Raw genomic sequence first — 13769 nt, 5'->3', positions numbered from 1 at the left:
TCAATCTGGTGACATGTCTTTCACTTTACTCATACTGCTAGTAGATGATTTTTTTCATTTTGGGGAGGTATGTGTTACAGTAAGGTGGTTAACAAAGGCTATATTTAACTCCTGCAATAATAGAAGTCCCTCCTGAACTGAACAAAGTCATCTGGCGATAGCAAAAATAAGATGAAAAATGTGTCATTGGAGTGAAAGAGTTACTCCCTCTCTCCCTTTCCTTCATCTCTTGTAATTAAAAGTATTGGTAGTTGATGATAGCAGTCTTTGCTCTGGTGTTGACAGCCCTGCGAGTGTGTGGTGCATGTATGTACAAAAACTTAAATTAAGCTGTAGCAATGGTGCGTTCTTGTACACACTCCACGTATATCTGTACCTGTATTTGACTCTGTGGTAAGCTTTTGTTTCGTTGGTTTTTGTCATTTTCATACTTTTAAGGTTCTGCGACCGACATTTTGGGACATTTTGAACAGATCGAGGGATTGAGTACTGTTGCTTTGCTTTCAGAGTTAATTATATGGTATTATTTAGGGTGTCTATGTGTTTTGTCATTACTAGTGATTTCCCATACAGTTCAGTATTTCACAAGTAGGAAGCTTGTTTTAATGGCCTGTGTTCTCATTGGTTAAGGAGGCTCCCTAGCTCCTCTTCTTACCAGTTTATTTTTGCATATGGCACATTAATAATCTTTTGTGTTATTTTTGCAAACTTTGTCAGTATTACAAAGCTGTAAGTAACGTACATGGAATGAGTAACCTTTTCACTCCAAAGCATACATTTGGAGTGTGTTATTCCAGGCTAAATGCAGACCATTTTATTCAGTGGAGGGGTTTTCTAGCAGTTCAGAGATTAATTGATATAGGTTTCAATCCACTGACTACCAAAATTCCCCTTAACTGATATCCTGAGCAAAATAATTTATCCACAGAAGGGAAAAGGATAATAATTTACAAAATAGATTGCTAAGACAGAGATGCTAGAAAGCCTCCTAAGTGTACTGGAATATGGCCCAGTGAGTATCAGTTTTCAAGGGAGGCCAAATCCAAATACATAGCAGTAGACTGCATGTGGTGTAATGTGGCTCACAAGATTTACAAGATACTTCTCAGGACACTGGTGGAGATTGTAAGTGTATTGCTACAAGTATGGCAAGTTATCATTTTGTGTCGCCTTTTTTTAAATGCTTTTTTTGCAATTAATTCCTCAGTAAATCTGCAAAAACCTCCATTGGTACTTCTAAAGCTGATTTGCTAGTTCCCTGTTTAATTTATGATTTGTTTAGAAAAAGTTGTAATAAAGTAAAACCTTGATATAACAGACTTCAGTAGACTGGAATTCACTTTCATCGGAATCAAGGAGCTACTGGACTAAATTCTCATATATTGGAAAAAGACCAATAAAGCCAGAAGCAGTCACACTGCCTGACCACTTCAGCTATGTTGACCACAATAAGGTAAATAAATGATGTGTTTATCAGTGTAGAGTACAGTATTATTATATATATTATACCATTTGATTATTGTAGTGAATGTATAATACAGTACAGTACTGCAATGGTAGTGAAAACAGTTTAAAAACCATTGGTGCAATCTAGGCTAACATTTGATATATCTGAAAAAGTCCGGGTTAACAGGGAAGTCTGGATGTTGCTTTTATCGGAATTTCGCCTTTTTGGAATGGCTTGGGCCTCAATTGGTCCATTTTAGTGAGGTTTTGCTGTATTCTGGAAAAAATCTGTAACATCTAGTGAAAACTGCTTGTACTGTAGTACTTTTCATTGATGTTGTGGTGGATGAGTGGAAAGTATTTTGCTTCCAGTACCACTTCATTGTTTACAAAGATGAATTTGATGTTGTAAAAGGAAAAACATGAAGATTAGTACTGCAGAAAACCTGAAGCTTAGAAATGCCAGCTCTTTCATGACAATAGGGATCATATTCTCATCAGCATAGGCGGGGTCAGGATTCAACCTTCATTAACCTCTTCTTAAGCTGAATAAAATCAAATACCAAGAATAAAATAGAAAAAGCCATTGTAGTGACTATGTTAAAATTATTTACACCAGAAAGAGGAGCCATTTATCCAGCTAGTCTTTCACCCCATTGACCCCTTCAAGAGGATGCCATGTTTAGTTTATTCTTGTTGGTTCCCAGCAGTTTTATTCAGCTTAATGGGAGACGTCTTGTAGTGAAAGGGTTAATGGCAGCTATTCGTAACCCATCCAAATTGAAAAATTATCCAAAGATGGCTAAAGTCATCAAGAGTTAGTAAGAAGTACACTCAATCCTCGTAAATTGCGGCAATTTGGGTCTGGACCACTGCCGTGATTTACAGATTCCGCGGTTTATAAATAATAACTCATGTGAAAAATGAATTAGGGTCTGGAATTTGGCCAACCAACCCCCACAGCACCTTACCTACACCTATCTAGGCACCATCAAACACAAACATACAAATTTAGGAATATTCAGTGCATGTATTTAATAGAAATAAGCAATGTTAAGGGCTCTCACCTTAATCCTATGACGATATTGCGTAAGTGAATGAAGTGGGGTGGTGTTGGGAAGAACTTAGAACCTCTCAGCATGAGATGGGGGTGCTCCCTCATGCTGTTCTCCCTTCTCCAGCTCCTCTGCCTCCCTCAAGGTCTGCCTCAGAGATGACAGATGCTACGTCATCCACGTCCTCATTGTGTGAAGGGCCAGACTGTTTTTGTAGATCGTCCTTATGGTCGACTCGTTCTTCCCAAATTCTTTCGCCAGCCTTGCAAACTTCTCTCCCTTCTCAACACAACTAATGAGCTCCAAACGTTGACTGTACGACAATGGCGACTGCTTCTTGATGCCATGCTACTTAGAGCGCTTCATTGGGGGTTCGGGAGGGGCCGTGGAAGGTAGGAGGTGGGGGGGAAAGTGCACAAAAAAAAGGCAGGCAGTTCTCGTACTCCACGGCGATGCTTTGTAGTGTGCGGGTTGGTGGGCAGAACAGTAACAACATGGTGGCATTAGTATGCACACGTGCCACCAGGGACGGGTGGTGATAGGTTGTTGGGTCGCGATTTTCAAATTGAATGCTGCGATTTACGATTCTCCTCAGAAAAGGCCCACTTCGGTGCCTAGATCTGCGATTTTCATGACTTAACAGCGATTTAAGGGTGCCGGCAATGTGACAGCCACTTAGCCGCGATTTACGAGGATTGAGTGTAAATAGAAAAATATATCAAAGAGGTTAAGCTGTTGACTGCTGGGATTTCTTTAATCTGAAACAAAATCATCTAATGTTACCTAGGATAAAATGCCCAGATGTGTTCACAGCAGCAAATGGTTTGTATCAGGAGAAGCAGAACCCTTTGACTGCTGTAAATTTTCTCAGCTGGCAAAATTCAATGCTTTACAAGTAAATGTGTTCAGAGCAGCAAAAAGTAACGATAATTATAACTTTCTGGCTGCTGTAAGTTTTTCCAGCTGATCAAAATTATTGACATTATCTTATTATGATGTGTAAGCAGCAGAAGGGTTAATCAGCATGGTGTTAACCCTTTGACTGCATGAATTTCTCTCCACCAAACAAGTTCATCAGGTGTCAAACTTAATAAAACACACAGGTACTTGCAATGTAGGCCTACATCCCTAGCAGTGAAACAGCTAACCTCTTGAATACGATGACTTTTTTATTGCTACATCCAGATTATTATATTCAGCTTCAGAAAGGCTTCATTATGCAGAAGGAGCTGACGAAGGCTATATAGAACCAATCCAGTTCAAAAATCTATCCCAAGCTAAATTATATTGTGTGGAGCCGGCAAGAATATAACAGACATCGGACCTTACGATTGCAGGGGTTAACTTTAGTTTAGTGAACTACCGTACTTCGTATTGTATTCTTGCCGTTTCCATACAGTTTTGTGTTGCTTCAGAGAGATGTATGGTAGTGGAAGGGTTTAGAAATATCATTCATTAACCCCAGCAGTACTATCCATTTGAAAGATGAATAAAATAATATAGGCGCAGTAAGAATAATAACTTTCTCAGTGAAAATTAAATAGATCCTCCAAGTGAGCCTCTGTTTGCCTTCCAGCCACCAGACCTGAAAGTATTGATTGCTATCATGATAATACAATAATAACAGGAAGTTTTTTTTTTTTTTTTTTTTTTTTTTTTTTTTTTTTAATCATTGGGTGTGGAAGGTGAAGGGTGTGAATGTCAGGGGTAGGGTTGCAAGAGGTGAACCAAAAAAGACCTGGGATGAGGTCATACAGTGTGACCTAAGGGATAAGGGACTGAACAGGGAGAGTGCCAGAGGTCAAGTAGTGTGGAGAACTGCCATTAAGTGTCCAAGACCGACCCATACAAACATGTTAGAGCGTTTATAAATGATACAATACGATTTTTGTTGTTAATTCTTTGGTAAATTACACAAGCCATATTGAACAGTATGGAGAGCTGCCCCTAAGTGACCAAGATCCAATGTTGCAAGCATGTTGTTGGAGCCTTTATAAATGATATGATACAATTTTTTGCTGTTAATTTTTCAATAAATTACACAAGTGTTGCCATTTAAAATTTCATTTCTATTAAAAACATTGATGTGGCAGTATGCCTAATTTGAAGTACCATTTGTTTAAACAAATTTGATAAAATCACCTGTCAAAGGTCCAGTGCTACCTGCATGTCACACTGACTTACTCATTTCCCCAAGTTTATGGTACCGAATGTTTGAAAGCATTTGTGATACAGTTATCTGTCGATTATCCAGATGTCCATTATCTGAACAATCCATTATCAGGACGTCCATTATCCGAACAATCCATTACCTGGACTCTGTGATCTGGCTGTTCAAAACCATTATTTGTACATATTTTCCATTTTATCTGGACAAAATGCTTGCATCCGGGTGGAAATTATGACCATGAGAACATTTTTGCCCAGCAAGGCCATTTTTATTCATGCTTTTTCAAGCCACTGCAGGGTATGGCCCTTCAGTGGTGATAGCTTGTCTGTGGTTGATGGGTCTGCTTAACCATGGTATTTGCTTGGCTTTGGTTTATAGGTCAGCTTAACCAAATAAGACTGGTGTTAAATAACAGGAACAAATGTTGTACGATGTACTGTAGTGGCCTTTTACTGTGGCTTTCAAAGTTAGGTTATGTATGAAGGGGGACCAGGGGAGAAGTCCATTATCCAGACAGATCCACTATCCGGACATGCCTTTGACTGTATTACGTCGAATAATCGAGGGGTTACTGTATTTGTAACACATCTTTTTTTGCAGTGAAGTCCACAGAAAAGTGTAAAAAAGATTGCCTGTTAACCCCATCAGTTCATTTTTTTTTTTTTTTTTTTTTTTTCTATATTATTTTATTCAGATTATGAGGAGACTTCTTAAACTGAAGTGGTTAACTAAGATTGATTAACCCCTTTCACAACCACACATTGTAAAGTGAATAAAATCACCTGGAGATAAGAAGCATAATATTAGGAAATATGTTATTGGATTGAAATGGTTAAAATTTTGTATTCACATATAAAGCAGATTTCCAATTTCCATTAATATCCATTACCAGTTGATTGAAAAACAATATTATGGAACATATCCCTGATATATACAGTAATGAGGACTTGAGGCTCTACTGTACTGTCATTGACAAAGGAAAATATCTTTAGCTGTTGGTTATGCCCTTCCTTTTTACTTTGTCCTCTTTTATGTCTTTTCCTTTTGTATAGCCACAGAGAATGCATAACTAGCATGCAACAATACAGCAGGTGTATTTTTTTTTTTTTTTTTTTATGAAGTCTCCATAACAAAAATGTTTTTAAAGTTCCCTTGTTACCTTTAAAGCTAATTTACCAGTTTCCTCAGTGTACAGTGCCAGTTTAATTGAAAGAGCTGTGATATTTTGGGACACATACCTGACTCCATGAGGACCATCTGTACAGTAGCCACCCAAGTCCAGATAACATGTTATAGTTGATTCTTGTTGCTACCACATGATTTTATTCCGTTAATGAAAGGCCTATCACACAGATGGAGTTTATTAATGCTACATCAGAGTTGTCTATCAAAAAAATCTACCCCAAGTTGAATAAAATCATCTGGAGTTAGCCCAAAAAAAAAAAAAAAAAAAAAAAAGGTGACAAGGAGCTTCCTTAATTGTTGCCATTCAGTGACTTATTTGAGTGGTTTATTCTTGCTGCCTTCAGATGATTTTATTCAGCTTAGAAGATACTTTTCAAACTGAAGGGGTTAGATACCGTCTTTGTGAACCCATTCAGTACGAGAAATTTTTTCAGTGTTAAATTATCATCTGTGCTGGGAAGGGATGCCATCACATGGCACCCGTATAACCGAGCAGTTCCTTTGCCTGTTATACAAGTGTCCCACAATTCCCCTTCCTATTCCCCTGAAAGGAGGATGGTGAACTACAGCAGGAGGCAGCTTCAGCCTGTAGTTCACTGGGTTCACATTGCAGATGAACCTAGAGGTACTACTATTTCTGCTGTGGGCAGCAAGAATATACCAGAAAAGTACATCACCAGGCTGAACAAATGAAAGTACAGTACTCCAGATAGAAAAAAAAAAAATGGTGAGGAAGAGATGCAAGGGAGCCACCATAACTGATGAGAATATGGGTCTTACTGTAGGGTAATCATGTGCTTCTTTAATGCATACCTCTGTCTCTGTACTGCGTGAATGTGAAGGAGTTCATTGTAAATTCTCAAGTAGTCTGTAGTCCAGTATTACTCTGTATTTTATGTAACTTTAAAAAAAGAGAAGAGTTTGGTAAGGTTTTTTGTTATATGTTGAATTTCAATTTTAAACTGATAAAGGTTATTTATCAGCACTAATAAATAAAGTTTGAAAGCTCCTCATTTTGCATGGAGACGTTTCCTATGACAGCGGGTTGAATTATAAGTGGCATTGGGGACTTGAGCACCTCTTCCTTAGCGATTTATTATGAAGGTTACACCTAGTCTCTCTTGTATGCTATTTATGCTACTTTAATATCAATGTAGTTTTACATCTTTAATGTACAAGAGGATACTGAGAAGTAATATGTAAAGTAAATAGTTAAGGAAGAGGTATTATAAAATTTCCAAAACCACTTAGATGTCTGGTGGTAGAACTCAGGCATCAGTGAGATGCCAGCTTCTTTTCAAAAAGACCACCAACCATCATCATTACAGTGGTTCACTGACCATCTGTAACAATCTGATAATAATTTCATGCAAATGGGATGAGGCTCTAAAGCACCACAGTGGTGTACATTAAGCCTTAAGGTTGTTATTCAAACCACTTATTAGTCATGCCCACTAGTCATTTGGGCTTGTCCTAACACCCAACATCACTGCACCATATCTCAGTGTAAGTTGGTTGTACAATTGCTCAGTTGATGATGTTTGAGGTTTGTTTTAGTGCCTTGTGCTGGGTTGTGTGTTTGGGTACACTGTTGATGCTTAGGAAATGTATATTCTGGCTTGTATCTACAGTTGGATGCAAAGCATAAAATGTAGCAAATGAGGTTGCAGTAATTGTGATTGCATTGCAGTTACTTGCTCACTTCCTGCAGAGAATGTGCAGTTGGGAGGTTAGCTGTATACAGTAGTTGCAGTGTGGGACCAGTTATAATCCTGTGGGTGCAGATTAAAATCGTACAGTGTATTGCTTGCACACATGAGGTATGCTGGGCTGTGTGTTTGGGTACACTGTTGGAGCTTAGGAATGTATTTCCTGGATTGTATCCACTGTTGGATGCAAAGCATAAAATGTAGCATATGAGGTTGCAATAACGGAGATTGCATTGCTGTTGCTTGCGTCCTGCAGAGAATGTGCAGTTGGGACGTAAGCTGTATACAGTGGTTGCAGTGTGGAACCAGTTATAATCCTGTGGGTGCAGATTAAAACCACATAATGTATTGCTCACACTTGTGAGGTAGTGAGTACACGTTTCTCAAGGAATAAATGAATTCAGACCATTTGATGTCCATGTAGCGTCATTATCAGATCAGTAACTCCAGACGCCATCAGAGCACTCAGAACTATAACGTCAAGATCAGGTCCAGAAAAAGAGGCCTCTGGTGTTTGTTTTCCAGCCACATCTTGGAAATGGCTGTAAGGAACCATTTAGGTCATAGGCTACTGCATCCCTGAATTGAATCATATATAGCCATTTACACCCATCAGCAACCATGGTAGATGGCACTGTAATGGGGTCTATAAAAGCTCTCATTGCCGAGAGGCAAAGTGCGTGTATGGAGCCAAGGGCCTGAGACAGAATCTCGGTCAGACCAGTGATTCATTTAAGTTTCGTTTTGGTTATTATAGCATGTATACAGTTGAAGTTTTCTGAGCCGTGAATAGAATAACCCCGCTGCAGATGCTTCAGCTCTGATTCCTAGATGTGGTGTACTGTATATATCTACAGTATATTATTCATCCCCTTACAGTGGGCCAGTATCATCCATTACACTTAGTATTTTTGTACTTGGATGCATTTGGATTTTCTGCCATGAATTCCTGCAAGGAAACGTGTAACGAGAGCTGCAACTGGATTTCAGAGGATAGGGAGGTAGCACCGTGCTGCCAGTCAACGCAAGGCGAGGTTCCATTATGCTGTAAGTTACACTGGGATCCACAGAGTTCTTAGTGTGCCAGTGAATTACTGTACCTACATTGTTGTCCTCATATATGTGAATCACTGGTGCATTGGTGGGCAGTGGGAGCATAGAGCTGACTGTATGCCTACTGAACCCATTTGATTTTCCCGTCCCCGGCGTGGGGAAATCACAAGTTTTGCCACCTCTACCATGTAAGTGTATAGATCGCTCTATAGAGGTTGGGAGGGGGGGGGGGACGGAAAGCAAAAATTAGTTTTGTGCAATGGAAAACAGTCGCCTCAATAATAGGTATCAGTATAATCTGTATGCATTTTGAACCCGTGGATTTCTTGGCGGATGCTGATAAACGTTGTTAACGAAAGTTGCCAGGCGCGGCCATTATTACAACTTTGTGCCGAAAATTACCCTCCAAATTTTGGCATATGCCAGAGAAATTGTATTTTTCTGTAACCAGCATTTGGTTACAGTTTGACGGTATGAAAAGTGGATTATGTAAAAAACTAATACTGAGTGCGAGTACTGAAACTTGGAAGTGGCTGAACGCCATGTTGGCGTCTGGTTGGTGGGCAATTTGCTTCTTCCAGACTTTTGAAATCTGCTATATTCTCAAGCCTAAGTTGTTCGTATTTCAAGAATTTGAAAACTTTTGTACTTGGAGCTACTATACCGACTGCGAGGCGCGGGCAAAAACCCGCTGTGGTTGGCCAACATCAAACCATCCCGAGGCCTGGCAGGAAGGAGGGAAGGCTCGCTTCTTGTCTGTAACCTCGGCTATAGCGGTAAGTTAGATTCATTTTATGTATCCAGCGAATCACAAATAGCTGCAGAATAAACTGGTGTACAGTAGATTTTTTTTTTTTTTTTTTTTTTTTTTTTTTTTTTTTTCATAGTGTTGATACTTGGACAGGCGGATGGGGATTCAGCTGGTTTCTCAGTGGTAGCCATTTCAGATAGTCATCATTGAGACGGGTCATTTACATATGAAGTAGATTGAACTAGGTTAGGTTAGGTTGGATTGCTATATTTGCTGTAGGTTTGATCCACTGATGCGTCTCATCTGAGAGATCATGGGTAGTCCACGCGTCCACATGGTAAACATGCCGCCACGAGTTGAAACCCAAACTCTTCCGCGAAAGTTCGCGGCTTCCTGTACCCCCAAGTAGGTATTTGCTTTTCTTATACACTTCTGGTAATCTAAAGCAACGATATAACTATCCTTGTTGCTTACTGTACTAAAATTACTTTCCCGAAGACTGTGAGATTGTAAGAAGGCCTTTGCAATTGCAGCTGGCCCATTTCCTTCTTCCTTAATGTGTTACTTCTTTACTATTCTTTTTTTGACTCATGCTATGTTGATATCTGGTCAGAGTGTCAGCTGATGTCTCTGTTAAGTAAAAGCAGATGTAGATGGTCATATATGCTTATGAAGCGATTGGAAGCACGGCTTGAAATTCCCAGCTTTGAATGAGGGAACGACAAAAAAAAAAAAAAAAAAAAAAAATGCTCCATGCAAATTATGGACACTGATGACGGGAAAGTTGTTTCCAGTTGTAAATTTGCTGAATTATCAGGGTTAACCATTCTTTAAAACAGGCTCAGCTTCCCTTCAGTGTTATTAATGTGTTGAAGTAAAAATGCAGATTCTGCTGAACAAAGCAAAAAACTTTCTCGGTATAGTTTTAACATTTAATTACATGTACAAGTATATATATATATATATATATATATATATATATATATATATATATATATGTGTGTGTGTGTGTGTGTGTGTGTGTGTGTGTGTGTGTGTGTGTGGTATAATTTTTAATAAAACGAAATAGCACATTCTTGATATAAGTTGAAGAGTCTAGTTGGCATCCCCCCAAATAGTCTAAAGATGGTACAGCCATTGCTAAGGCCAGCTCTGGGGTGAGTTGGGTTAGGGCAGAGTGAGAGTACAGAACAGGATCAAGGTGGTTTTAAACATTTGAGGATCGCCGAGATGTCTAAAGTTGAATAAGGCTGTCTGACGGATAAAATATAATGTTAACCTGAATAGGTTAAAAACAGACGATGATAAGGACATTGGGGTCTAATATGCCATGTCGTTACTACAGGACTTTTCCCACGACAACCGATACTTCACATAATCTATCACCCCACTCTTGCGCCATACTTACATATTATATCGATCACTATCAATCATATTTCAATTATTCCAGCACCCGATTCTCACAATTACCACCATTATCAGTAGCGTGTATATCATCAGCATAATCACTCAAAGCATCACAATGTTCTCATTATCACTGCCAGTTTTAACCTTACCATCGCTGATTTTTATTTGTATCATCATCCTGCAATGGCCACTCTCACCAACACCACCAGTTCCACCACCACTACCACTATCAGCACCCACCACCATCTTTACAACTCGCCATCATCGCCGTCACGACGACCACCATCATTACAGCTGTCACCATCATCGCCATCACCAACACCATCACAACACCACCACCACTGTCATCATCACCTCATCTGTCATTACCACCACCACCGCCAGTATCATCAGTCATACTACCAATTAACACTACCAGTACCACCTTACCCATCACCACCACTGTCACCATCATCATAATCACCGTTACTGCCACTACCAGCATCATCAACCACCATCACCATCCTTACCATCATTAATCACGTTGTTGGTGTGTGAGCGTGGGAAATGACAGCTGATTGTTCAAGATTGTCATTGTGATAGATTTTTTTTTTTTTAAGAGATTTTTTTATTTGTTGAGAGGGGGTACTGTGTATTACTTCGATAAGTAAATGAGCATTTATATGAGTTACATGTTGCGTGATGACGTACACAGACAGACGAACAGACCCCTCAAATATTGTCATCTGTGTATCCTAGGTGAACGTTTCTTGCAATACACTTCTATTTTGTTTTCCTAACTATAAGAAGTTGTAAAATGTAGTACGGTAAGTTGTGAAACTAAAAGTAGGAAAAAAAAATGCACATTAAGCTACAAGTGCCAGGATACTTCTCGGTATCTTATTAAGCCCTCGAATCTTGAAATGTTTTAGTTTATTTTCGCTACATTTAAACGATTTTTATTCAGCTAAATACGTCCTGTTTTGCAGGGTTCACTGAAAGCTGTAATGTAATCCTTCCTGTTCGAAGTATCTCCTCTAAACCAAACAAAATTGCCTGGAGATGGCAAATATAAACAAAATGTCAAATAGAATAATGCTGTTAATGTAGCTTGATTTTGGTCCGCCATAGTGACAGTGAACCATAGGCTGGGTTGGGATATGGGGAAGTTCGTCAGTGTCATTAAAGATGCTGAGGATGTGTCAAATGGGATAATGATAATGTAACATGATATTGGTCCGCCATAGTGGCAGATGCCGATCGCCTGGTTGGGTATATAAGGGTGAGATATGGAGAAGTCCGTCAGTATGATTGAAGATGTTAGGGGTGGGAATACTAGCTCTCGTGCTCACTCTTGGTAAGCTTATGATAGTATGAGCATATCATACTCATTTACTTGTACCATCTGCCTCAGTCTTCCTATCTGCCGCTTAGTAGCCTAGTAGGTAGAATACATGGACCCTCAAAATTTCATTGCTTTTTCTTGATTGTTCGTTAACGTGATAAAGGCACGAGTTACGAAAACACAGAATATGCAGTAGGAATGGTGCAGCTAAAGGTGCCCACAGCTAAAGGTGCCCAATACCTTCTAAGTGAATATCGACTTTTCAAGACGCTACGACTAGCCCCCCCCCCTCCTTTTTTTTTTTTTTATGCATGGAAATGTCCTCTAGTTCCTTGCTTGACTATCCTTGTCTTAAACTCAAAACAGATACCATAATCATGTATTCTTAAATCATATAAGTTCAGAAGGTGTGTGTTTGTTATTGACACTTTGTACAATTATCGTTAATAAGATCATCATCATCATCACACTAAGTCTGTCTACTGCCTCTCCCGATTTTCTCCACTCTGATCAGTTTGTTGTTGTTGTTGTTGTTGCTGCTGCTGCTGCTGGTATGTGTGTGTGTGTGTGTGTGTGTGTGTGTGTGTAAGCTATATGTCACTTTCTGCATCTTTCTCTACTGTACTTCACTATGGAACCAGCCACCTTGTATGGGATGTCAGGAAACTAACAACCCATCTCTGTCTGTTCGTCCATCTATCCCTCTGTCAATCCATCCACAGTGAGGTGCCAGCTGCCATGCACGGGGTTCCAGTGTGAACCAGAAGGCGACTGTATCCCTAGCCGCTGGCACTGTGACGGAGCCCAGGACTGTCCGTCAGGCAATGACGAGCAAGGATGCTGTACGTATCACATTATTGCCTGTAGTCTGTTTTGATGAGGATGATAAGTCCATTTGATGTAACTAGGTCCTTTGTAGTCTTAATTGAGAAAGGGTTAACTTTTGGTCAGATTTATTTATTTTTTTTTTTTTATGTAAGGTAGAAGGATCCAAAGGTTGGAAGTCCACAAGACTGATTCCTAAGAGAGAGAGAGAGAGAGAGAGAGAGAGATCTAATGACAGGTCTCGTTCAGGTAGCTAAAATATTTTGGCTTTAACCAGAATAAAATAAGTGAACATCATGCCATACAAAGTTAATACCGGTATTTTGTTCCGATTACAACCACTTTTCTTGTAGGGTAACAGCTCACAGCTTCTGATTTTGACCAGTTTCCATGTAACTTTCTGTGGATGAACTGAGTAATGTATTAACCTCTCCTTATCTTCCACAGTGACGTGTTCAGAGGGTTACTACAAGTGTGAAGGCATCAATACAGTGTGCATCATGGAGCACTGGATCTGCAACGGATTCCTTGATTGTCCAGGAGGGGAGGACGAGCTGTATTGTGGTATGTTGTATGTTTTTCTCCCTTTATTTCGCCAGTAATATTGTAAAATCAAACGCCTGGGCATAATGTTTAGTTTCGAGGGTGTTTGGAGTACCGGTAGTTTCTCTGTTTTAGTAAGAAAATGATGGGAAAATTAGTAAAATGAATGAACATCTGGACCGACTTTAAGGGGAGGATGACTTGCATTGTGGTACGTCACATTTTCTTTAACTGATGGGCTAATTGATAGGTAAATTGCTGGAAGAAACGTGAGGCGACCTGGGCCCGCATCTTGCTGGTT

The sequence above is a fragment of the Coenobita brevimanus genome, chromosome 61 (genome assembly GCF_032717465.1).
Source record: "Coenobita brevimanus isolate Jiangsu-jjx chromosome 61, ASM3271746v2, whole genome shotgun sequence".
Taxonomy (NCBI): Eukaryota; Metazoa; Arthropoda; class Malacostraca; order Decapoda; family Coenobitidae; genus Coenobita; species Coenobita brevimanus.
Note: the sequence above shows the minus strand (reverse complement) of the source record.